This window comes from Canis lupus, chromosome 9, assembly GCF_011100685.1.
Source record: "Canis lupus familiaris isolate Mischka breed German Shepherd chromosome 9, alternate assembly UU_Cfam_GSD_1.0, whole genome shotgun sequence".
In the NCBI taxonomy this organism is placed as follows: Eukaryota; Metazoa; Chordata; class Mammalia; order Carnivora; family Canidae; genus Canis; species Canis lupus.
In genome coordinates this window covers 51,911,403-51,935,094 of record NC_049230.1, presented here as the reverse complement: position 1 = coordinate 51,935,094, position 23,692 = coordinate 51,911,403, and the positions used below count along the sequence as shown (strand labels likewise).

The 23,692-nt window shown below is 45.0% G+C and overlaps 1 protein-coding gene across 1 annotated transcript in view; it reads left to right on the top strand.

Annotated features, from left to right (window-relative positions):
* Positions 1-23,692, top strand: part of CFAP77 (cilia and flagella associated protein 77) — a 136,895-nt gene that overhangs the window by 832 nt on the left and 112,371 nt on the right. The window lies entirely within an intron of this gene.

Below are 23,692 nucleotides of genomic sequence, written 5' to 3'. Positions count from 1 at the left end.
GAAAAGAGCTGGAAACTCTGCCCTGGGGACTTCGCCGACACCAACGAGGGAGGGGCTGCGATTTCTTAACCAGATCGCCTCCCCTTTTATTGCACGCACCCTCACTTCAGAGGTTTCGGGACTGGTGATCGCCCAATGCTGGAGTAGCATCGCCGCGCCTTTCCCGAAGCCACAGGAAAAAGTCGCGTTGAGGTTTGGCCCTCGGGGAGCTGGTCGGGAGCAAGATCCTCTTGTGCCGCTGGAGGGCGGTGTGCTTTCAAAAATGCGCGCAGGTCCCGGGTGCCAGAAGCAGAAGGCACAGGTGTAACCCTGGATTCAGTAACAATGTACCTGAACGCGCCAGGAGCTCGATTGGAGCCCAAAGGTTTTTGTTATTTTGTGTTTTGTTTTTGTTTTTTGGTACAGGGAACCTGGGCTTTCTTTTTATTCTTATTTTATTTAAATTGAGTGAATTAACATATAACGTATTACTGGTTTCAGAGGTAGAGGTCAGTGATTGATCAGTCTTCTAGGGATGATCGCATCACCCAGTTACCCCATCCTTCCCGAACCTGGGCTTTCCTAACATCCTGCTATAATTAGCTGAGTTCACTGGCTCCTAAGAAAACATTGACTCTTTCCTCTTGCCTTCCCCAAATTTTGTTCCAGGGCTACCCTCCAGGGGACAGCTAGCTTATCATGCTAGCACCCTTCCGTCTAATATGCTCCCTTTCTTAGCACACTCCCCCCAAGTGGAAAAGAGTCCTTTATTTATATCTAGGTGGGAAGAGCCACTCTCAGCAGACAGATGGGACAGCTGGGGCTCACCTTTCTGGGATGGAGGGGAGAACCAAGTCCTTCACCTCTGATCAGCTGCTTTAGTGTTGTCATTGCTTTCATGCAGGCAGGTATTAGTAGGCCAACTCCATTCTGCTTACATATAAAATAAACCGCATGGGGCATCTGGGTGGCTCAGTGGTTGAGCATCTGCCTTCAGCTCAGGGTGTGATCCTGGGGTCCTGAAATTGAGTCCTGTAGCGGGCTCCCTGCAGGGAGCCTGCTTCTCCCTCTGCCTGTGTCTCTGCCTCTCTCTGTGTGTCTCTCATGAATAAACAAATAAAATCTTTAAAAATAAAATAAACAGCATTATAGAGTTATTAGTATTCTTCATGGTGAATTAGTAGTGTGAGATGCCCACCCCAAGCTATATATGGTTGACCTTTGAAGAAACAGACTTGAAATTGGACCTTAAAGTGTGGAGAGTTAGATTCTGATCAGGAGCAGACCAGGAAAAATTCAGCTGTCTGGAGCCAAATGATTTCACCCTCCTTAGATCCTAAGTGTTCAAATGATCTTATGCCAGTCCATTTATATGCAGGTTAAAAAATACAGTACAATACTGTAAATGTTTTTTCTCTTCTTTGATTTTCTTAACATTTTCTTTTCTCTTTACTTTTTTGTAAGAATACAGTATACAGTACATATGACATACCGAATATGTGTTAACCAACTATTGGCTGTTAAGACTTCTGCTCAACAGTAGGCTGTTAGTGGTTAAGTTTTGGGGGAGTCAAGAGTTATAGTTGTGAGGTGCCTGATTCACTCAGTCAGAAGAGCATGCGACACTTGATCTTGGGGTGGCTAGTTCAAGCCCCACGTTGGGATTAGAGCTTACTTAAAAAAAAGTTATAGTGGAGTTTGAAGTGCTTGGGAATCAGCACCCTAATCCTTGTCCAAGGGTCAACTGTATATACATATACACATACATACCGATAGGTATATGCATATGTATATGCACACATATATTACACATATATGTACATTTTATGTGTATGTGTACACACACGTACACACAGGCATATATGTATATTATATATATAATACACATGTGAGAGTAAAACTCTCCCTCCCCTCCTTCTTTTCCTTTTGCTCACCCTGTATATCAAGAAAGGCAATATTTGGCCTCTGGATGGCACTAGCTGAACAGCTTCCAGATAGAATTCAATGCCTTGATTCCTGAAACTGCACTTCAGGGTTAGAAAATATGCAGGAGATGACTGACCCACAGCTGGAGGTTCTGTCTTCAAGGCAGGAGATGAAGAGCAGGACCAATCTGGCGGGTGGCCACTGAGCCTGAGCAGCAGGAGGCTACTTCCAGGAGCACTCTGGTGATTGTGCCTTGCTCTTTTCAGGTCAGGGACAGCTAGCCTGTCTTTATTGTCCTCCCTCCAGTTCCTGATGGGCTATAAGCTCCTTTCTGTAGCAGTCAAGATTATGTCCACATTTCAATATTTACAACTACTATAAGATTTTCCACCAAAACCTGGCCTAATTAACAGTTGCAGAAACATTGAGAGCAATAAGGAACCTTGACTGTTACCTTTTCCAGACCCTCCTTACAAATGGATACATGGAGGTCGTCTGTGGTGAGCCCTTTGCACAAGGCTGTGGCAGAGCTTGGGTTAGAAGCTATGTTCACTTGGCTCCCAGCCCAGCATTATTCTCCCACTCCAAACAGCTTCCTACATTTAAATGAAATTTAAATTGTGAAAATGCTTTGGGATTTTCAGCTTTAAAGCAAAGGAGATTTGAAAGCATTCAAGATTGTGGAGCCTTTAAAAACTGTTTTTGTAATACGTTGCTGGGATTCTGTTGTGTCTTCACTGTGGCACACCAAGGCACAAGGCCAAGTTTCCAGAACCCCATGTGAGTGTGTGCCTTCTTGTGTGTGACGGAGTTGGGAGTGCCCTCTCCCGAGGGTGTCTTTAAGAGGATGAGGATGAAATATATTTTGGTCTTGTCTGAATCTGAATCCGAAGGTTGCATCTATATTGAAAAATATACCACCTTTGAAATAGTCATTTATCCCACCGTATTGGGGGGAGGGGTTGTTGCTCATATTGTTTTCTCCAGTGAATAGGATCAGGATTTGTTTAATTTAAAATGCAGACACACTGCCTGAACAAACCCAACACTGCTATTTCACACCCATGGAATTTACCAGGATGTATACACATCAGTTATTCAAGAACATGTCTGCAAGATGCCACGGCAACCAAGTGAAAAGTGAAAAACTCAGACATCCAAGCAGGTACTTTATCTACAAATGCTCAACAACTACTTGCTTCATTTAAAATCAAGCCCACTGGTTATTAGTGGGACTGATTGAATCAACTGGGTGTTTTATGTGGCCGCAAAAAAAGAGGTAAATGTTTTCCATTAGAAAAGGCTTCTACCCTCTTGTATAAAGTGATGTGCAGTTAGCCAGTTTGCCTTCAAATGTGACTCTCCGGGAAGAATAAAATTAAATAGAGAAAGAACCAAGCTTCTTTCGGCTTGATTCCCATTCCCCCAGAATCCTGTGACTCAACATAGGATCCTGCTACAGTAGCCTTCAAGGCTCCTTCACAGAAGCTGTCAGGGTGCACCCTGCCTGCCATCGGAACTCAGGTGATATCTTGTCAATACAATTATAGGGGAGAGACTGCTTGGTTTGCTCCACTGACAGCCTCGAATCTTCTGTCGCCCTGGAGAGGCAGGCAATGTACAGGGGTGGAATTTATTGAATCGAACACCCTTAGAAAGTGCAAATGATCATGGCACCCGATTTTTTCATAATTTATTATGGACTTTGTTTTTCTGTGGGGGTTTATGTCACAAATAAGAAGTGCATGCATTTGTAAAATAGAGTCATAAAATCACATCATTTGAGGCTGGAAGGAGGCTTACAGATATCTAGTCCAATTTTTTTTTCTTTCTTTCTTTTTTTCTTTTTTTCTTTTTTTGAGGATGTTAAGGCCCAGAGAGAAAAAGACACTCTTTCAAGGTGCCCTCTGACCTGGTCACAGAGGTGGGATGAGATTTGTGTCTCCTGACTTCCAGCCCTGTGCCCTTCTGGCCACATTACATAGCCAATTAATAAATTAATGACAACCCAGATTGGTTACTTCTATATGGCAGGCAGTCAAAATAATGTTCACCAATGAATCGGACTCCAATATCATTTTTCCTCAATGCTCCTTCCAATGTGAGCTCTACTAACTTCCCAGGATTTGTTGGCAGCCAAGAAGTGTTTATTGAAAGTTTACTAAGTGCCCAGTACCATCCTAATCTCTTTTGGGGGAGGGAGGGCGTAGAAACAAGTTCTGAACTCAGCCCTTGCCCTCTCCTCCCCCACAGAAGTCACAAGGAGTTAAGTTTTTAGCGAGGAGATGGAGTGTATATGTGTATATTGCTTAGCACAGCACCTGCCTTTAAAGCAAGCTCTCAGGAAATTAGCCTTTATTGTTGCACACAAACACACACAGGCACACACATGCATAATAGGATAAGCAATGTCATGGGTCACTCCTGGCAAGTTTCAAGTGTACCACACCAGCTAAAGGGTCCAGCTTTAGGGGGAAGAAGGTGTGAACAGGACTTGGGGGGCTTTATGAAGAAACAGACTTGAAATTGGACCTTAAAGTGTGGAGAGTTAGATTCTGATCAGGAGCAGACCAGGAAAAATTCAGCTGTCTGGAGCCAAATGATTTCACCCTCCTTAGATCCTAAGTGTTCAAAGGTTTCCACCCCAAACGGAGTTCTGATTTTTCAAGACTAGGTGCTGCTGCTGGGATCATTATCATTATCATCACGAGGAAGCATTTATTTAGAGCCAGTGTGTTCAAATTGGATGCTCTACAAAATTAGGCAACCACACCATGCCTACTAATGGTTTAACATCTCTAATAAATATTGATGCTGGTGAACATAAATGCATAGAGACAAACGCAAAGAAGGCAGGCAGACAAACACGGTTGTACAAATATCCCAGCGTGGGTCAGTATTTTTATTACGTTTGAGTAAAATATGAAAATGTTACATTCTGCTTTATCTGTTGAAGAGAATATACCTCTAATGGTTCAAATCTTTTTACATTCAATTACGATGTAACAGGAGAAAATAAAACGTTAGGAGAGGGATGAAAGACTGAACTGCCCATCCTAATGGCTCCTCTCGGCTGGCCAATACATAGGGTTCATTTCTCCAGGGAAAGCCATGGGGTTCTCTCTCTCTTGGTCCTTTGTACTTTTTTTTTTTTTTTTTTTTTTAATCAAAGCTTACCCCTTCCAAGTGCCCAGTAACACCATTTGGTGAGCAGAGGCTGAAGCAGTGACCCAATCTCTCTGCTCAGGCTTCAGCTTTTCAGAAAGCCAAGTTGCTCCCTTGTAGGCTTCTTACCACTCTCTGGGGTGGCTGCCCCACTGGAGGAGCCCACCTTCCTCCATCCTTCTGGAGAAGGGGTGCTTTGGCTCTGAGACATTAAGGAAAATCAATCCTTGGTGTGGTGGGAACTCAGCCACCTTCTGATAATGTGGCTCTCCAAACACTGCAGCATGGTGGGAAGGCCATTCCCTCAGGAAGAGTTCTGAGTCCATGGTGAACAAGTCAGCAGTCACTTCTAGCACCTTCCAGAATCTTCCAGGTTCAAGTGCTATTCATTGTATAATTCAGGCTGCCTTCTCCTTTATTTGAAAGACAAAGTGTTCTTGATTTACAACTGGCCCTGTGGACAAAATTTCAAATCCCTGTTTTCTATTGCAGTGGTTTTCAAGCTGTTTAGTGGTCACCAGAAGCATTGGAGTTCCCATTAAATGTCTGGGTCTCACTCTTCTTAAGAAAATGCATCTTTAATTGTTGAAAAAGTGTAATGAAAAGGAAACTCAGTTAAAAGTGTTCTCGATGGAATGCTAACACTGAGGAAGACCAACTCATTAGCTATTGAGTTGACTAGTTTGGGGATGTCAGTTCTGTGTTTGTGCTGGAGCCACAGTGAACATGTCATAGACAGGGAGGATTGTAACTACGTACAGATCTTTCTGGACTCTCAGGCTGGGTGAATCTGTTCTCATGGGACGTTGTGCATAGCCATGGCCCCCAGGAGCTGGGCTCTTTCAAACTCAGACCCATTGCTCCTGCTTCACAGCCTTCTGGCTGGTCGGGCAAAAACAAGTGAACACACAGTCTCAATCACGTTGCATTTTGATTGGTTTTAGTGTATATTGTAAATAATGATGTATGCTTCTTGTCTGACTTTTGTATTTGTAAAAAGAAAAAAAAAGAAAAGAAATAAGAGCATTTGTTGGCATTGGTAACAATTCAACTCTCCATGAAATTGCTCCTTGACTCTCTTTTCAAGCTCCTGAGTCAGTAGGACTGTGTTTTTTGTTTTAAGATATTATTTATTTATTTGAGAGAGAGAGAGAGAGCATGAGCAGGGGCAGCAGCAGAGGCAGAGGGAGAAGCAGACTTCCTGCTGAGCAGGGACCCCCAATGTGGGACTTGATCCAAGGACCCCGGGATCATGACTTGACCCGAAGGCAGACGCTCAACCACTGAGCCAGGTGCCCTCAATGAGGACTGTTAAAACAATTCCAGGCTGTAGCTATTGTTGTCCTACAACCACACACACACACACACACACACACACACACACACACACTCACTCCTAACCAGGCAGATATAAAGCTGTAGCCACCTCCTGGACAGAAAGGCCAGCAAACGCAGATGGCAGCCTTTGGATCCAGGCAGATGAAAGGGTGAGCTTTGTCTCAGTCACTTTCTTGGTAACGTGTCTTACCTTTGAGCCTCAGTTTCCTGTCTGCAAAGTGGGTGATCGTAACTGGCACCTGGGCATGGGGGGCTCGTGAGGATTCAGTAAGATGACATGGGTATGCTGCCCCCAGAGTGGATGCTTCTTTTCCTTTTCCATTATTCCAATTCCAAATATTTGTGTTCCTCCAAACAACCTTCATGTTCTCATACATCAACTCTAAGTATACGTTGTAAATCTGAACTTATAAAATAAATTTATAACGAGGCAAATCTGTGCAAGTGCAGCTTTGTCCCTCTCTTCATGCTCCTGTTGAAAGAAAGTGTCACCCACTGATGGTAACCACACTTGCTGTGGTGAGAATTTCGTAGTGTTTATAATTGTCAAATCACTATGTTGTACACCCGAAACCAATATGATATTGTACGTCAACTCTGCTTCATCAAAAGAAAAATACCGTTTTCCGCCTCATCTCAAGTTTTGTGCAACCATGTGCCCTGGAGCTGATGAGTTCATCCTGGCTGAATGAGAATGGCTCGGTTTGTAGCTCTTTTGAGGGTCCTTGGGCAAGTGACCTCACTTCTGAGCCTCAGTTGCCTCATCTATAAAGTATGGGTGCTGATACCTACCTTGCCCTTGTCAAGGATGCAACAAAGACTGATTTAAATGAGACACTGTCTTATGGAATGCACAATGACCTTATGGAATGAACCAGGGCTTCTCAACTGAGAGAGGTGCTTTTGCTCCCCAAGGAACACCTGGTCATGTCTGGAGGTGTTCTTGGTTATCACCACTGGGTTGGGGGGGGCTATTGGCATTGAGTGGGCAAAAGCAAGAAATGCCGCCCCTCAATGTTCTCTAATGCACCTCCAGCCCCCGCAGCAGGGAATTAATCTGATCCCAAATGTCAACATTGCTGAACCCTGAATCAGAGAGGAACCGCATGGAGCATTCATGGCTAGCTTCCTTATGGTCCAGGGGCTCTTGAAACTCAAAACAAACACTGTAGCAGTGAAACTGTTCTGTTATAATTGCTTCTCTCTCCCTTGTTTTTTTTTTTTTTTTTTTTTTTTTTTTTTCTCTCTCCCTTGTTTGGCTTAGTTTCCCCTCTCACATATTTTATGGCAATTTTATTGATTGATTGATTGATTGATTGATTGATAGGGTGGAGGGGTGGGGACAGAGAGAGAGGAAGAGAAAGAGAATCTTAAGCATAGAGCCTGACATGGGGTTCCATCTCACCACCTTGAGATCATGATCTGAGCTAAAATCAAGAGTCTGATGCTCAACTGACTGAGCCACTCAGGTGCCCCATTTTATGGCAATTTTAAATCTGTCCCCTCTTTCTCTCAGTTATAGCTTTCAAAAGTTTTCTGGCTTTTATCTGGGGCTTGTCTATCTTCAGCCTCACCCATGTTGTTTAAAAAAGTAAAAAGTGTTTCCAACAATTCATGCAGTGTGGCTCATTAGGTCAACAGATAAACACTATTGGTGCAGAGGCTGGTTTGTTGACTAACCGTGGACCACCACACAAGCTTTGTTGCCCTGGCGCACCACTTTCCAAGGGTTCGGTTTGATTTGGTTTTTCTCAGCATAAACTCATCTAGGATCTTAAACAGAATTGATCTGGTACATCAGATATTAAGCTCTTGGTGGGCCAGAGCCCCATCATAGCAGGGCCCTTATACTGTCATTATGGCACTAAGGACAGTATCTCAGGAAAGCAAATAAATGTACTTTATAAAGAAAACAGCTGTGTTTTTCCACCCAATAATTTAAAGGCACATCAGCTTTCGGTCAAGAAACTGACTTATGTGGGTCAATGAGCAGAAAGGTCAATGTGCGGAGCACACGGGTGGCAGGGACAGCAGCTGGCCAAAACCACTGTAGAAAACACATAATGAGCCCAAAAGAGGGATTTTTGATCTCTATGTGAACCACATAATACATATTTGGGAGACCAATGAACCCAGATGCATACAAGATAAATTTCTTTGCGTGGATCAAAGTCTATTGTATGTGCCCAGAGAAATGAAAGTGGAGATTCAGAAAGTTTTGGATTCTAGGGCCCAGCATTAGTGCAAGGCCATAGCTTGGCCAGGTGGCCCACCATCACCTCAAAGCTGCGTCACAGTACCAGAGAAAAAATGCTAGTGAGCTCAGACTCCACAGTCCCCCATGGCAGTGGGGCCGCCCAACGAGACATTGAGAGAGGTGATATATATAAATATAGATTTATTGGGTTTTTTTTAGATTTTATTGTTAAGTAATCTCTACACCCAACATGGGGCTTGACCCCACAACCCCGAGATCAAGAGTCACATGCCACGCCACACCAGCTGAACCAGCCAGGTGCCCAAAGAGACGTGATATTTAGGCTATAACATTTCAGTTGAGGGAATTAGAAAAGTTGCTGGCAGCCTTGTCGGGCAATGTTACTGGACAGTAGTGAATTTGTATTGCCCCATTCAAGTGCCATTTTAATGTACCCATTATGTAGAATTGCATTCATTTCCTCCCTCTGTCCTCCAGTAGGTCTTTTAGGACAGAGAGGTTAGCTTGCTTATTTATTGGTTGGTTGGTTGGTTGGTTTATTTGTTTCTTTTTTAGTGTGTATTGGAGACTGTCAACAGGCCCATCAATCACTGAGCGAGTATTTAGTAAGCCCCTACTGTGTGCAAGGCACTGGTGGAAACATAAGAGGTTTAAAGATTCATTTCCAAGAAGTATATGGTCTGGTGAGGGGAGAACCAGACTTTGCACACCACGACCAATAATAAAAGTTACTATAAAGGTGAAGGAGAGGAAAGGAGAGGCAAGAGGGGTCATATCTCAAAGCTTGTGCACTTGGGCTGGGGCTCTGGGCCAGGCTGGGTGCCAGTGGGTGCAGGGAGAGGAGGGGCACCAGGGGCAGGGGTGGCTGGCCTGAGCAAAGGCACAGAGTCTGAAATGGACGAGGTTCTTCATGAAGAATGAACGACTGTATGAGCCTGTGTTCATTATAAGGAAAAGAGCAGCAGATATATTCATTCACTCACTGCTTGGATTAAGAGATACTTCTGAGCACCTACATACAGCAGGCCCAGAGCTAGGCACCCAGGATATGGGGGTAAACTGACCTGGAGATAGGCTTTGCCCTCAAAGAACTTATAATTTAGTATGCAGAAACACCCAGAAAAGCAGCTAAGTGGGACTGATACAGTGACTGCCATCCTCCTGATGGATTCCTTGCTTAGTGCTGAGGGCAGCACCCTGGGTGGGGGTGGGGTGGAACATCTCCCAGGCCAAAAGGCTTGAACAGCTTGTGCTGAATCATAACATAAAGATTGGTAAGTGTATATAGGGAGCTGGGGACGGGGGAGAGGTGTATCCAGGTTTTGTATGGCCTGTAGCTTATACCATTTTGAGATTCCTCTTAAAAAAAAAAAAGGGATGCCTGGGTGGCTTAGTGTTTGGGTGTCTGCCTTTGGCCCAGGGTGTGATCCCCCCCAGGGATCCGGGATTGAGTCCTGCATCGGGCTCCTTGCAGGGAGCCTGCTTCTCCCTCAGCCTGTGTCTCTGCCTCTCTCTCTCTCTCTCTGTGTCTCTCGTGAATAAATTTTAAAAAATTTATTCATGAGAGACAGAGAGGCAGAGGGAGAAGCAGGTGCCCCACTGAGCAGGGAGATGGGTGTGGGGCTTGATCCCAGGACCCCAGGATCACGAACTGAGCTGAAGACAGACGCCTAACTGACTGAGCCACCCAGGCTCCTTGAGATCCCTCTTTAAGGAACAGATAAATCATGTTGGAAATTAAATCCAAGGGCTTGGATGGGGCCATGTGCAAGGAAGCAACTTTGGGGAAGAGCCAGCTTTCTAGGAAAAGGTGTGGAATGTTGAAAGGGGCCTGGGGGAGGAATGCCCGGATGAGCAGACCCGAGGGTCCTCAGTTCTAGTTACCTGTCATTCGTTCACTCCCTAAGCATTGTGTCAGGCACACCAGGCCCCAGGACCACGGTGATGAGCTCTCAGCCTACTACACAACTCTTGCTGACTCTGAAACCTTGGGAGAAACTCAGCCTCCCCTACACACCTGAGTGGCTGAGAATTACCCTAACCAAACTTTCATTTGGTTATTCCACTATTTGCAAAATGCTTATGAAGGGGCCAGTAGGTGCAAGTCCAGGGCTGGGCTTTGAGGGCAGCTGGGCGGAAGGAAGGGCCTCAGTTTCCACCTGTAGGCAGCTTGCAAGACCCTGCTGAAGACAAACAATAAGGCACCGTCCCTTACCTATGGAGAAGCAACCCAGAGGAGGACTGGCCACTAAAAGGTGTCAACCAGGAGTCTAGGGGAGGTCTACCTGGAGGAAGTGACATTTTAGCCCAACCTTCTGAGCTGAGTAGAGGTGGTCAGTTAAGAGGTGCTGGGGCAGAGTGTGCAGGTGGGCCATTGGTGGAGACTGTTTCTGGCAAAATAAGAGGTACCTCGATGGCAAGGAGGAAGTTGGAACCCTGGAGGCTGCAGTGAAGCGTCAGGGGAGTAGTGCTGAAGGGAGGTTGGCAGGGAGTGAGACTGGATCTGGCCAGGCCTCCAGTTGGCCAAACTGGATAAACAGGGAAGAGCACAGAGGGCTGCGAGAAAGGCCCAGAAGTCAACAACGGGGCCACAGAGCCAGCGCCTCCCTCCCTACACTCATGGGGACACAGGCCAAAGAGAGGGGGGAGCCCCCACTGGGAGTGCTGTGCTGTGCTGTGTGTGGTTTGACTGGAGGGACATTGGGGCGCCCTCCGCTGCCAGAAGCTGCTGGAATGGACATATCATCCTGTCCCCTACCAGGCCTCACGTTTGGAGCACAGCCATGGGTAGGGGTAGCGACTGTAATTTGTTTACTTTTTGCAAATTAAACCAGCCCCCTGGCCTGTCAGGCTCCAGAATCTCCACAGCCCTTTGAGGGAACCTGCTGGAGTGCTACCCAGGGTCCCTCAGGGCCAAGTGCTGGGCTTTGCGGCTGCCTCCGAAAACTTTGTGAACTGTCACTGAAGATTTTGCTCGCTCTGTAGGCACCCAGTGGGCATATATTTGGAGGTTTGAGCAAATCTTTCAAAAACTCCCCTTCTAGGAGGAAAGCATCTGTCTGGTGTTTCTGAAAGCTCCGTCTTTTCTCAGGCAGCTGCTCTCTTCTTCCCAAAGATCCTCCCTGAATCGCCTGGCTGGATGCTTGGGCCTGACTTCTCCAGAATGGGAACAGGAGGAGGCTAAGGCCTGGGCTCTGGGTTCCCAGGAAGCTCCCGGCTGCAGCCCCATTTGGCCAGCAGCGACCCCAGCAGCTGATACCAGCTGTCCTCCGCAGAGCCCACTGTGTATGGGGCATTATCTCCTTAAAGTCTCTGCAACAGTCCTAAGGAACAGGATTGGTGGCATTCCATTTTACAGATGGGGAAGCTGAGGCTTAAGGAGGTCACACATGTTTGCCCACGGTCATCCAGCCAATGAGAGGAGGAGCTCAGCTTCGAGCCTGGGCTGTGACTCCATGGTCCGTGGTCATAACCATTGCACAGCTCAGGAGAGCTTGGTGACCATCCATACCACCATCTGTTGACTACCTACCAACTGCCAGCCTCTTCCATACAGGATCTCAACTCTGCAAGGTCATGGACCTTTGGAGAATGACTGAGGTCACATGGAGGGTCAGTGGCAGAGTAGGGGCTGGCACTGTGGCCTGTGCAAGTCCACTGCTTGTCATGGTCTTTACATGTTGTGCCACACTCCCATTTCCCTGGAGACTCCTTTGTCCCGGTGGAGGAAGAATCCAGTTCATCTTTGCCATCAAATCTACATCGATCAGAAGGGTCAACATCACCTGGAGGTGTGCTTTCTGTTCTCGAGGAGCTTGTAGCCTAGTTGGGCACCTGCACACACACCTGGAAGTGGCTGCATGAGGCTGAAATCAGGAGGGTCAGGGTAGTGAGGGCAGGGAGTGGCTGTTAACAGGGGGCTGTTAACAGAGTTGGTTAGCAAGTCCTGGAGGGGCCACAGGACTGGGTAGCACTCAGCTTGCCATGTGGAGATGAGGGAAGGTAATTTGAGATGCAGAAATGGCCAGACAAGTGAGAAATGGGATACCCCAGAACTTGGGTGTGTTTGGAGGACAAGTCTGGAGTGAGCCTAATGTGAAGAAGGCAGGGCAGCAGGAGGGATGTGGCGCCAGATTGGGATGGTGTCAGGGGCCTGCACTTTGGGTGAACGAATTGTTTCAAGAAGAGACAAGCCAGAAGGGGGTCACACACCTGACGAATGGATACCTGGTTTCCCGAGAAGTCTGGAGTTTAGGCTGTCGTACCTGTGCACATCTACCTGCTTGCTGGGGAAGCCTGCATGCTTGGGGGACAACTGGCCTCTGGGCTGACCAGACTGGCTTTCCCCTTTCAAAGGGAAGGCGCCCCCTCCTCCTCTCCGGCCCATCACCCCGTCCCCTCCCCGCCTCCCTAATCAGCGAGAGCAAATTGTTATCAGATTAGTGCCAGCAATGAAAAGCACAGTCCCTCTCACCCTCCCAGTTAGTTAGCATTTAGATAGACTGTGACAGGGGCCCACACAATAGGCATCAAAGCCCTCTAGGGCGGCGGGAGGGATTAATTTCTTTAACCAACAGGCCTGATCTGGCCTAACTCATTACCTTGCCTTGTCAGTGTGGATGTTAGATTCGATTGAAGATTATACCATTTAGGCCTGTCTCTTGTTTTCTGCTGAAACTGGGGGGGGGGGGGGGGGGGGGTATTGAGTTGCACACGCTCGCATCGCCCGCGTCAATACTCAGCGGCCTGAGGTTCTAATTCTGCTTCATTTAAACTTCATCAACTTTTCCAATCAAGTGGAAGGATCCGAAATAGGCTCTGTGAGCAGAAAGGCCCGCTTCCCTTTGTCAGATAATTTATTCTGTTTTCTCTTCCCTCCCAGACTTGCTCTCTTTCTCTCTCCAGCCTCGCTCCCCTCTCTCCCCCTCCTCACCCCGGTGCTGAAAATGAGATTACAGTATTTAAATGACTATGATAATCAATCTAGGGACCCGGAGCTGAGATTGAGGTTAATTATTCTTAACAGAACAAAGAAGCCAGATGCCTTTGGGGACTCGGAGGTGCAATCTGGGTTTCTTGCTTGTGTTTTTTTCCCCCTGAAATTGCAGTTTTAGGAGTCTTTTCTTGTTCCTAACTAGGCACCAAGTGTGATTCTTAGCGGCGGCAGCCCCTAAGAGAGCAGAAATGTAATTTTGAGCTGATACACAGCTAACGGCCTTCAATCAACAATTTTAATAGGAAAAAAAAAAGTCACTTATATGGTATGAGTACAGATCTAATGAAAGGGTGATCATTTACCTTATTTATTTTTAAACACACTAGGAATAATTTCCCACTGCGTTAGAACTAGTAATTACAGCCGCACAGTGCACCCGTAAACTTTTGAATGAAGAGCCTTGTCACTCAGGCGGTCTTCTCCCTGGCAGCTTTTGCCGCTATAAAAGTTGAAATTTTGTCATGTTTTGGCTAATTGGAAACAGGGTCATTATAGCATTGAAACTCTACATGAAAGTGACTTGTTCAATTGTTACCTGAAGCATTCACAAGCTGGCCAGTCATCGCGCCGGTGCCTACCCCCAACCTCAGCTTCTAAAACAGAGAGAATCAAAATATGTATATTTCTTTGTCTCCCTCTGCTATCTTGTCAGAGCTGTTTTACATGCTGCCACCCAATGTTATCTTTTATTTGTGTCAGGAGAAAGGATTTGACAAGTTCAGTATACAATGTTCATTTGGCAAGGCAAATTTTTCATACCAATTTTGAGTGGGAAATGAAACTATCTTTCAACGGAATGAGCAACATCATTTTTGGACAGACTTATTATGAGAGAGAGGATTGCAGAACTTTATTTCCTCGCATGATCCTGAAAAGTCTAATCCATTTTTTAGAAAGTAGGATTTGGTTTCCACACGCAACCCTAGTTGGGGGAAATAAGAAAGGCCCGTAATGTCTTCAAAGAGGGATGCCTACTATTATATTCCCCTCCCTGCTCCCTACAAGTTATTAATAGGCTAGAATAAATTGTTGCTCTTCTATATTATAATGACTTTGTTTCAGGCCCTTTAAACTGCGGGGGAGTCTCTGACAGTTCTCTGCATTTGCAAAGCAAAATATTTAATAACCACCATCGTATGAAGGAGCAGCCAAGACCATAAGCAACCCGATTTGTGAGGAGTGACCCCCCCCACCTCCCTATCCTCTTTCCATCACTGTTTACCTAAAAAAGAAGACTCTCTCACCCTCTGTGCTACCAAATTCATTTGGGGCAGTGGTTTATGGTGACATTTTTCTTTCTTAAAGCAAATATTGACTCACCATGGGGAAATTAAAACTCCATTAGGCATTGCTACATTGTACAGCGGGCTGCATTACAACAGCCAAGCTACTATTAATTGGTTTCTTCCTCAGGAATAATTCAGGGAGGGCCGAAGCAAAGGGGAAAGGGAAGATGGATCGAAGCCATAATTTCTTAAAATGACACCATCTAGATCAGCCAAGGTGATCATTACGTGGTTATTAATCTAAATATAAAGAAGATGCCGCCTAATAACATAATGAATTTATCAATGCAAAAAGCCTGCGGTCGGGTTATTTCCAGGCTGGGCAGAATGTATTTCAAGCCACACGTGGGCCAGCCTCGGCCAGGTTTGGGCAGCTCAGGACTGCCTTCCCAGAGCACGAGCAGCCCTGATTCTTCTTTTTCGGTGTAAGATGTTTTTCTTTCCCCTTCCAGCCTGTTCACTGCTTCCCTCCCAATGCGAATGCTCTGCTTTTCTGCAGCACCCCACTCCCTCTCTTGCCACTAGCTCTTTTTGGGCTGCCCAGCCCAAATCCACCAGCCCCATCATGACTTCTCTGGTCCCTCTCGGGTCTATTTTTGCCCTCCACCTGAGTTGGCTAGGGCTGCTGTAACAAATAACCACAATGTGGACAGCTTAAAATCAGTTTATTGCCTCCCAGCCATGGGAGCTTAAAGTCTGAGATCAGGGTGTTGACAGGGCTGGTTCCTTCTAGGGGCTGAAAGAGAAGGATCTACTGCGGACCACCCTCTCTGGCTTGTATTTGGCCGTCTCCATATTCACAGGCATACTCCCTGTGTGGGTGTTTATGTCCATATTTCACCTTTTATAAGGATCTCAGTCATACTGCAGTGAAGGGTCCACTCTTCTTCACTAAGACCTCATCTAAATGCATTATCTTCAAAATGACCCTATGGCCAAATCAGGTCATTTGTTGAGGTACTAGGGGTTAGGACTTTGGCCGGTGACTGGTTTAGGCTTGGGTCCTGGTCCTTGGTCCATGAGTTGTGGTAAGGATGATGGGGCTATCAGTAGAGTGGCATCCTTTGTGTTGGATTTGAGGCTGCCGTCCTGATGAGGGCTGTGGATATGGCAAATATTTAGAGCTCTGTTGTCCCTCCCCATGTGGTGTGGACCACTCATAGGATAAGCAGTCACATACATTCCTGTGCCGTTTATGGTACTTTTGCCTTGTTGGTATTTAATGCTTAAGCATAACTAATTTGGGTCACTAACCAAGTATACAATACTCCTGGAGGGCAGATTCCACAACATGCTTCTTTTTATCTTCCACAGAGCTATTTATCCAACCATCCATCCATCCATCCATCCATCCACCTATCCATCCATGCATTGATCCATCTTGTGTTTTAGTCAACAAATAGCTTAGTATTCACTGAATTTCCAATATACGTGCCTGGCACTGGGCTAGGCAATAGAGAAAGATTGATGAACGAAATTTGACTTGATCATTACTCTGTAGAGCTTTACAGTCTAATCAGGCAGATAAGCATTAATCAAAACATCAGGCATAAATGTGAGATTTCAAGCATGGTAAGAGCCAAGGGGGAGAAGCTTCTGGTACATCTGATTGGGAGGCTTCAAGTGGGTGCAGGCCAGGGAAGTCTACTTGGATAAAGTAAAGACTGAGCTGAGAATTGAATTAACCAGGGGAGGAATGTGTGTGTATATGAGATAGGGTTTGGGGTGTGGTGAAGGCAAAGGACAAGGGCATTCTAGCCACTTAGGAGAGTATGTGCAAAGAGTCTGTGGTAGAGAAAGTATGGGGATTCAAGGCACTGAAAGAAGGCCAGAATGGCTGGGATGTTGGGGTAGGAGAGAATGGTGGATCATGCAGGCCCTTAGTAGAGGTTAGTTAAGGAGTTTGCCATGTAGCCCAAGAGAAACGGAAGCCAGTGAAGGCCTTTAAGCAAGGGTTAGGACCGACAGCAGAGGGAAACAGTCAGATTGGCATTGGAAAGGCCCCCTGGCCAGAGCATAGATTGGAGTGCCTAGGGTGGCCATGGGGAGATCGATTAGGGGGCTTACAAAGTAATGTAGGAAGGAGAGAGGCTGATCCAAACTGATTGCTCCAAAAGCATCTCAGTCCCTGACTGTTACCCCAGAGCCACTCCTCTTTTCTGTGTGTTTGATCTGGACCTTGTATTTTCCTGAAAACTCCCTGGTTCCATGGCAGTCATTTCCTACATATAGTCCTGGTGGTGATCTCCTCTGGTTTTGCTTTTCTGTATGTCTGGTCCTATCTGATCTGGATCATTTGGAAATTTCTCAAAAATTTAGGTTTTTAATGGAGCTCTTTCTTGTTTTTCTACACTATATTGGATTTTTTCCTTTTGAAAAATACTTTCTTTGTCCTTTCATGGTATTTTGAGAGGGTGGGAAGGTAGACATGGGTGCTCAGTTCACCATTTTGAGCCAATATCCTCATTTATCCTTCCTAAGATTTTGAAAGCATTACATCTCATGATGTGCTATTGGGAGCATTCCAAATCATAGCCTAAGGATAGTTATGTTTATCTATTTTTTTTAAAGATTTTATTCACTTATTCATGAGAGACAGAGAGGGAGAGAGATGTGGAGACACAGAGGCAGAGGGAGAGGGAGAAGCAGACTCCACGTAGGGAGCCCCACGCGGGACTCGATCCGGAGTCCCCAGGATCAGGCCCTGGGCTGAAAGTGGCGCTAAACCACTGAGCCACCTGGGCTGCCCCTATCTTTTTTTTTTAAAGATTTGTTTATTTATTTATTCATGAGAGACAGAGAGAGAAAGAGGCAGAGACACAGGCAGAGGGAGAAGTAGACTCTATGCAGGGAGCCCGATGCAGGACTTGATCCCGGGACTCTGGATCAAGCCCCAAGCCAAAGGCAGACACTCAACTGCTGAGCCACCCAGGTGTCCTGAGTTATGTTTATCCTTTTAAAAAGTTTTAGAAGGTACCTTAGAATCTACCTGTAAGTTAAACATAACAAAGTATGTTTCCATTTTTCCCAAATGACCAGAGCTATGAACTAGAAAACCACTTTCTTGAGATTTGAAGAAAAACCCTTCTGTCCTAATTGTTCTACCAGGCTGCTAAGATACTAGAAAATCTCAACAGAATCTCTCCTCTTATTTGAGGCATCTGGGAATTCAGTGAATATGTCCAGAGGAGGCAGCATATTAAGCCATTTTATTATCCAGTAACAGAATACTTGTTCCTCCTCTGGTCACGGCGAGTAAGCTGCTCTCAGACCAACCAACCCTCCCAGAGGTAACATCTATAAACTCTGGGTCAGACTTAAAAAAACAAACAAAAACTCAATTACCTGAAGATTCTGGAAAGGCAACAAACATAGGTGAATAGAGAAGTCAGATGAGGATGTCGACGCACGGAAGAAGAGAAAAACAGGCAATGGTTCTCTCATTTGGAAAATGACTTTTAGGGCAGCCCTGATGGCTCAGTGGTTTAGCACTGCCTTCGGCCCAGGGCATGATCCTGGAGACCCAGGATTGAGTCCAGCGTCAGGATCCCTGCATGGAGCCTGTTTCTCCCTCTGCCTGTGTCTCTGCCTCTCTCTCTCTCTCTCTCTCTCTCTCTGTGTGTCTCTCATGAATAAATAAATAAAATCTTTTTTTTTAAAGATAGTATGTTAAAAAAAAAAGGAAAATGACTTTTAGTGAAATGCCAGGCTGCACATGGTATCTAGAATTTGGATAGAAACCTATGGTTCCATCCAACCCGTGATTGAAGAACCAGAAGATAGAGTTTGAGGAAACCACAGTCACCAGGAAATGAGGGAAGAATCCAGGAAAAGAGAGAACCAGAGAAGAGATGTCCAAATTCAATATATAAACTTCACTGTATGTCTCCGGAAGATCCCTGAACCACATATAGGGGGGACAGACTCTACAAGTTCAACAAAGGCTAAAATAAGTGAACTTGGATTTGAACTACTGTGTATCACAGAAGACAGACTTTTCAGTTTAAGTTCAATCAACTTAGCCACTTGCAAACAAAACAAAACAGAACAAAAATTCCTAGGAGGAATATAACCTAATTCAGAGTCCCAATGTCTAGAGTATAATTCAAAAATACTTGACACACAAAGAAATAGGAAAACATGACTCATCTTCAAGTGAAAAGACATTTAATGGAGACAAACCTCATAGATTTCTCATATTTGGAATTGATAGTTAAGAATATTTATTATCGGGGCGCCTGGGTGGCTCAGCGGTTGAGCATCTGCCTTTGGCCCAGGGCGTGATCCCGGGGTTCTGGGATCGAGTACCGCATCGGGCTTCTTGTGAGGAGCCTGCTTCTCCCTCTGCCTATGTCTCTGCCTCTCTGTCTCTCATGAATGAATAAATAAAATCTTAAAAAAAAAGAATATTTATTATCTACTTATTCGTGAGAGAGAGAGGCAGAGAGAGAAAGGGAGAGCATGAGCAGGAGGAGAAATAGGGGGAGAGGGAGAAACAAACTCCCCACTGAGCAGGGAGCCCGACTTGGGGCTTGATCCCAGGGCCCTGAGATCATGACCTAAGCCAAAGGCGGACTTTCAACTGACTGAGCCACCCAGGTACCCCAAGAGTCAAGAATTTAAAGTAGTAATTATAAGTATGCTCAAGATGTAGAGGAAAATATGTTAATAATAGATGAAAAGATAGGAAAACGAACCAACAAGAACCAAAAGGAAACTTTAAAAATGAAAATACCTGAGACAAAAAAATTTACTGAATGAGCTCAACATCAGAGTTTAGATAACAGAAGAGTCAGTGAACTTGACTATATCAATGGAAATTATCCAGTGGAGGAATAGAGAAAACAGATTTTAAAAAGTAGGCAGATCCTCAGGAAGCTGTGAGATCAAAAGATCTAACATACATGTAATTGAAGAAATAATGACCAAAACTTCCCCAGATTTACACAAAGACATACTTTACAGATTATAAGCTCAGTTTTTAAAAAAGTATTTTTAAAAAGCAACAAAACCAAACCTATGTACAAAATAGTCAAATTGCTAAGAACCAGAGAAAATCTTGATATCAGAAATAACACACTGCCTACAAGGAAATAACAATTCAAAAAAAAACCCTGACTTCCTATCAGAAACAAAAAGTCCAGTAACAGAGACAGTAGTCTAAATTTGTTTATTAGAATTTCTAGTTTTTTTGTTTTGTTTTAGGATTTCTGGTTCTTTAAAAGAGAATCAGGGAGCCAGACATAATACAGGTGAGTCTAGGTTGAGCTGAGGGAGGAAAGGTGATGTAAGGAAGGAAGGAGAAGGTGTGCTTTCGGGGACAAAGTGGATGAGATCCCTAAGCAACATGTGCACAGAGAATCTAAGGGATGTGAAGAGGTGGATGGCTCTGAATCCACATTTGAGAAACACTGACCCTCCTTCTGCTGCTCCCCATCCTCATGGCCTCAGAGAACTGTCTTTACCTCCTCAATCCTCAGTTCCCTGTTTATAAGAAAGGAGTGATCATGGGTACCTACCTCATGGGGTTGCTGCAAAATTTAAATGAGGTAAATGTACGTTAATGAGCTAAGTGCAAAGGTTAGTAAATGGTAAGGACCAAATACATGGCAAATGCAATGATTATTGCTGTTTTTTTCTGTGTCCGGCAGCCCCTTTTTGCCAACATTTCAAGTGCTTTATGAATTTTTATCACACATCACTCCCTGTGAGGTGTTATCACGATGTGGCTACTTGCCCTCTTGCATCCGTAAGGAAAGATACCCCGGATGGCATGAACTAGTCAGCATGACTAGTCACCTGCCTGTGGGCAAGCTGCTCCCCTCTCCTCCCTCCTGTTCTCAGTGACCATGCCTCACTAATTGTTTAAAACCTGGCTCTGAGTGCCCTCTCCTGGAAGCCTTTCCTGACCCTACTCCTGCTCTGAGATGTTTTATGTGCCTCCCTCTTTGCCTCTGTAATATCCTATATGTGTTTCTGTCACTGCTCTTAGTGAACGTATTGTAATGTCTGTTCTTGTGTGTTCCTTATGGGCAGGAACCAGACCTCATTCATCTTTTTATTCCCAGTGCCTGCAGTGCTTGGCATAAAGTAGGTGTTCAATAAATGTTTGTCAGATGAGTGAATAAATAAATGGTTTAATGAGTACCTGGGAGACTGTTTCCTAGTAAATAGTAACCCTGGCATTTGTATGAATGTCTAAATTTATTTTCAATTCAAACTTGAGACACTTTAATTTTAAGATTTAAGGATGGGGTGTTTGTTCTCCATGAAGGAACACATGGCTTTGTGCACAGGTGGCTGAGAGCTTATGAACCTGCAATTCAACCTTGTGGAGAAGCAGAATATCTATGCACAGAATTTCGTGTCACTAAAACACAACTAAAGTTTTCTTTTCTTTTTTTTTTAAAGTAATCTCTACACCCAGTGTGGGCCTTGAACTCACTACTCTGAGGTCAAGAGTCACACCCTACCGACTGAGCCACTCAGGGGCCCCTCATTGAAACACAATTAATATCAGTAATGCATGTGTTTTCAAGACTCCACGTGCCTAAGAGCAGCGGAAATGCATATAGGAACTTGCTGGGGGCTTGAGGGGACTATTTCTGATCCATCTTTAGATTCAAGCATTTAACAAGTAAATCCAAATGAGGACACGGGAGCGATGGTCCCACTGAGCATGGCCATCCTGTTCTGCCTGGAAGCCTGGAACACAAAGGCAAAAAAGAGGGAACACATGGCCAGTCCCAAACTAGAAAGGGCTTTTCTATGGCAGGATATTGAGCTGTTTGATAAAAGCCTAATATTACGCTTGAATTTTACTTGAATGCTTAGCAAAAGCACATTGTTCAAAGACACTTAACGTGGACTCGGGTGGATCCCCTTTCTTCTGTCGCCTTCTGAGGTGGTTTTGTGGGCTGTAATGATTTGTATTGTATTTATAAGCTGACAGGGTAATCCTGCGAACAGCAGGAGGGGAAGCAACCCAAGCAAGACTTCTCAACCCTGCTAATTAAAACAATCCTTCCTCCCCCCACGAAGGCTAATGAGACAGAAAGAAAGTGGGCTAATGAAAATGTCACCACAAGATTGCCCACTTATTTTATTTATTTACTTAATGCTGTAACTTCCATTTGGGGGTTCTGAGAGAAAGAGAGAGAAAGGTTTTCAAAAATTTGCTAAGAAGACCCTTTCTTATTCATCATGGCTCCACACGGCATGAGCTGTCACCAAGCATATCTTTAGGGATAGGAGATTTTATCTTCAGTTGTCAATAATAACAATATTCTAGGAAGAGGGGTTTGCCTGTGGTCACTTTGAACAAAATAAAAATGAAAGGATCTGAATCTCTTTTCAGAGTATCTTCCCCCAAATCCAAGAGGCCAGTATGCTTTATTGAAAAGCCTTGGCTCCCCAGTGCAGGTGGCCAGTCAAGTTGAAGAAGTGTCACTAATATTGAGTGGTGTTTGGAGAGACAAGTTCACTGTGCTCAAACAGACTTAATGTTGATCCCATCATCAGCGTTTGGCTCTGCCAAGATGGTGAGAATTCTATTTATACATTATTTAACGGAGCACAGCGTGACCTGACCCTTCAATACCATGGGGGTGCCCAAGGGTCTTCCATCTTCATTTCAGTCCCTTAAATGCTTGATGATTTCAGTTAATGCCTTTATTGGCATCCAGTGTCCAACCAGACTAGAAGGAAGAAGGAAGGAAGGAAAGAAGGAAGGAAAGAAGGAAGGAAGGAAGGAAGGAAGGAAGGAAGGAAGGAAGGAAGGAAGGAAGGAAGGTTGCAACCTGGTATTGATCTGCTAAGTGGGATTTTTATGCTGGTCAGTCTGAGTTTTGTTGCCAGAGGGTATTTGCACAACAGGGTACTTATGCTGAGAGGCTTAGTGTCATGGTCCCTCAGCAGCAGATGCTCATTTCCTGGGAGAATCAAGGGAACCAAGAGAAGGGAGTCTGGTTATGAATCTGGTAGGTATATCCATTTCCCATGGCTGCCATAACAAACCATCAAAAACTGGATGGCTTGAAGCCACGGAAATATATTCCCTCATAGTTCAGAGAGCAGGAGTCTGAAATCAAGGTGTCACCTTGAGAATCTTCGAGAATCCTTCCTTGCATGTTCCAGCTTCTGGGGGCTCCAGGCATCTCTTGTACTGAACCAGTACTCCTCTTTCTGCTCCAGTGGTCACATGAGGGCTTCTCCTCTATGTTGGTCTTCTGCTATTCTTTCTTTCCTTTTTTTTTTGTGTGTGTGTGGCTAAATTTTTATTTTTTAAATTTTATTGAAATTCAATTGATTAACACGTAATGGGCAGTCCGGGTGGCTCAGTGGTTTAGTGCCACCTTCAGCCTAGGGCATGATCCCTGGGTCTTGGGATTGAGTCCTGCATTGGGCTCCCTGCATGGATACTGCTTCTCCCTCTGCCTGTGTCTCTGCCTCTGTCTCTCTGTGTCTCTCATGAATAAATAAATAAAATCTGATGAATCACTGAACTCTTCCTCTGAAACCAACAATCTATTACATGTTAATTTTTAAAAAGATTTTATTTATTTATTCATGGGAAACAGAGAGAGAGAGAGAGAGAGAGAGGCAGAGGGAGAAGCAGGCTCCATGTAGGGAACCCAACACGGGACTCGATCCCAGGTCTCCAGGATCGCGCCCTGGGCTGAAGGTGGCACTAAACCACTGAGCCACCCAGGCTGCCCCATCAGCCTTATATAACACCCAGTGCTCATCACATTACATGCCCTCCTTAATGCCCATCACCCAGTT